Here is a 2,902-nt window from a genome sequence, read left to right as displayed (position 1 = left end):
GGCCGTGGGACTGGACGGAAGTTTCCGGCCCAATTCTCTTCTGTTGGGGGTTACACTATGCTGCTGCCCATGCAACACCTGCCAAGAGCGCGGTTTTGACCTATTACACTTTGGACTTGTCATCGTTAATTAAATTTCGTGAGCATCTGCTCCACAGGAAGCTGTGTAGTTATGTTCAGACACGTGTGCTGTTGTAATGCCGCAGACCGTGCTCTAATTATCCATTTCCTGATGCATATACGAGTACTTGAGGGCCAGCCAAGAAACTTGTTGTTCCCTCCATTTTGAGTGTTATGTGGTAGAACTCTGAGATGTCAGTTTCTGGACTTGTGTTCTGCTTCACATAATTCTTTCTTACGTCAATTTATACAAAACACTATTAAAATTATAATTGTTTGTTGTGTACCAGCAATCGTGCTACATCTGTAAAGGGCTGTGACTGGCGGTTTCGTAACATTGGAATCTCTCTAGGAAGCAGACTTTTTGGGATGTCTGTTGCCTGCATTAAGCTGCGTCCCATTAACGGTTGGACGAGTGTGTAAGCAGCGGGTAGTCATTACGGTGCCTCACACGGAATTCTATTCCAGTCATACCTACAGAAGCCAGTTCATTCCCCACCATCGTTGATGTTTTTTTATTGTTAAACTTTCACTACGTATAACAGATGTATTTTCCTTTTAAATGCATCATAAGTCCTTTTTTTCAATTTTTTCTAGCATTCAATCGCAAGAAATGTTCTTAAAAGTTTTTAAATTTTATATCATCCGTGATTTTTTATGTAAGATTAAATGTTGAATGTTTAAAGTGCAGTAGGTCCCATTGCCATTAACGGTGCCAGTTTTTTCTCAGTTCGATCATCTGATATTTTTGGAAACATTTACTGAAACGTTTGATTTGCAAAATAAGATAAGTAGATTGATAATTGCAATCGGCACGTTTGTCTGATAATACGTAGGTTGGAACTTAAATAGTGGCAACAGTGCTGTGGAGACACTATGCAATTGAATCTACTACTGTCGCTGACAGCACACGTTGTTGGCACACCTACCTTACCTCCGAGTAAACGGACTCGACCGTTCCACGTCACTGAAGTGCGCACAATCGAGGGAAAAATAGTCACTTGTGAGCGAGCGGACTAACGTGTACGACTGTGATGGTGTTATCCTAACGAATTACGTTCCTCCACGGCAGACCTTCAATGCACAGTGTTACTGTTGGTTTTGGAGCATCAACTGCGACCAGCTTTGCGAAAGAAGCGGCGACACTTTCTGCGCAACCCACCCATCATTTTGCACGACAATGCGCGGGCGCGTACAGCGCAAGCTGTGGCTGCTCTGTTCGGTCGACGGCATTGGGAAGTACTGTACCATCCACCATACTCCCTGGACTTAAGTCCTTGTGACTTTGATTCCGAAGATGAATGAAGCACTTCGTGGCATTCGCTTTAGAACTGTTCTAGAGATTGCACAGGCAGTAGATCGGACCATTCGCACCATCAACAGAACAGGCTCTGCTAACGGTATACTACACCTTCCACATCGCTGGCAACGGGTTCTACACAACGCTGATGACTACTTTGAAGGACAGTAACGGGTACAAACATGTAACTCTTTTTGTATCGGTTGTGTATAAGTAGTTGCCACTATTTAAGTTCCAACCCACGTACACTCCTGGAAATGGAAAAAAGAACACCGTGAATTCATTGTCCCAGGAAGGGGAAACTTTATTGACACATTCCTGGGGTCAGATACATCACATGATCACACTGACAGAACCACAGGCACATAGACACAGGCAACAGAGCATGCACAATGTCGGCACTAGTACAGTGTATATCCACCTTTCGCAGCAATGCAGGCTGCTATTCTCCCATGGAGACGATCGTAGAGATGCTGGATGTAGTCCTGTGGAACGGCTTGCCATGCCATTTCCACCTGGCGCCTCAGTTGGACCAGCGTTCGTGCTGGACGTGCAGACCGCGTGAGACGACGCTTCATCCAGTCCCAAACATGCTCAATGGGGGGCAGATCCGCAGATCTTGCTGGCCAGGGTAGTTAACTTACACCTTCTAGAGCACGTTGGGTGGCACGGGATACATGCGGACGTGCATTGTCCTGTTGGAACAGCAAGTTCCCTTGCCGGTCTAGGAATGGTAGAACGATGGGTTCGATGACGGTTTCGATGTACCGTGCACTATTCAGTGTCCCCTCGACGATCACCAGTGGTGTACGGCCAGTGTAGGAGATCGCTCCCCACACCATGATGCCGGGTGTTGGCCCTGTGTGCCTCGGTCGTATGCAGTCCTGATTGTGGCGCTCACCTGCACGGCGCCAAACACGCATACGACCATCATTGGCACCAAGGCAGAAGCGACTCTCATCGCTGAAGACGACACGTCTCCATTCGTCCCTCCATTCACGTCTGTCGCGACACCACTGGAGGCGGGCTGCACGATGTTGGGGCGTGAGCGGAAGACGGCCTAACGGTGTGCGGGACCGTATCCCAGCTTCATGGAGACGGTTGCGAATGGTCCTCGCCGATACGCCAGGAGCAACAGTGTCCCTAATTTGCTGGGAAGTGGCGGTGCGGTCCCCTACGGCACTGCGTAGGATCCTACGGTCTTGGCGTGCATCCGTGCGTCGCTGCGGTCCGGTCCCAGGTCGACGGGCACGTGCACCTTCCGCCGACCACTGGCGACAACATCGATGTACTGTGGAGACCCCACGCCCCACGTGTTGAGCAATTCGGCGGTACGTCCACCCGGCCTCCCGCATGCCCACTATACGCCCTCGCTCAAAGTCCGTCAACTGCACATACGGTTCACGTCCACGCTGTCGCGGCATGCTACCAGTGTTTAAGACTGCGATGGAGCTCCGTATGCCACGGCAAACTGGCTGACACT

Source organism: Schistocerca americana, chromosome 9 (genome assembly GCF_021461395.2).
Source record: "Schistocerca americana isolate TAMUIC-IGC-003095 chromosome 9, iqSchAmer2.1, whole genome shotgun sequence".
Classification (NCBI taxonomy): domain Eukaryota; kingdom Metazoa; phylum Arthropoda; class Insecta; order Orthoptera; family Acrididae; genus Schistocerca; species Schistocerca americana.
The sequence above is the reverse complement of the archived record's forward strand: the minus strand, read 5'-3'. Positions refer to the sequence as shown.